Here is a 314-nt window from a genome sequence, read left to right as displayed (position 1 = left end):
ACGACAGCAGCCAAATCAGCAGCAGCAGATACAACAGCACCCAGTTCAGCAGCAGAACCAAGTCAGTGAATCAGATCACAAAACTATAAACAGCAGTCAGGTATATCATTGCTGTAATGGAAACGAATGAGGAAGCTGATAAGATGTATTCAGTCTTTGTTCTCTATCCTATGCCACCATGCTTGGATGTGAACTCTACTGGATCTCACCTGTATAGTAGCATATTTTGGGCTTGAGAATCCTTCCTTTCTCAATTATATCTCAAATGATCCACTTGCATGTATCGTGCCGTCCTAGTAACTCTGAAATTGATT

At 41.4% G+C, this 314-nt stretch overlaps 1 long non-coding RNA gene across 1 annotated transcript in view; it reads left to right on the top strand.

Moving 5' to 3' along the window:
* Window positions 1–314, top strand: part of LOC109842874 — a 1,804-nt gene continuing 1,490 nt past the window's right edge. Inside the window, exon 1 of the long non-coding RNA XR_002247425.1 lies at window positions 1–100. This is a non-coding gene — a long non-coding RNA (uncharacterized LOC109842874). The remainder of the gene's footprint in view (window positions 101–314) is intronic.

This window comes from Asparagus officinalis, chromosome 5, assembly GCF_001876935.1.
Source record: "Asparagus officinalis chromosome 5, Aspof.V1, whole genome shotgun sequence".
Classification (NCBI taxonomy): domain Eukaryota; kingdom Viridiplantae; phylum Streptophyta; class Magnoliopsida; order Asparagales; family Asparagaceae; genus Asparagus; species Asparagus officinalis.
The sequence above is the reverse complement of the archived record's forward strand: the minus strand, read 5'-3'. Positions and strand labels throughout refer to the sequence as shown.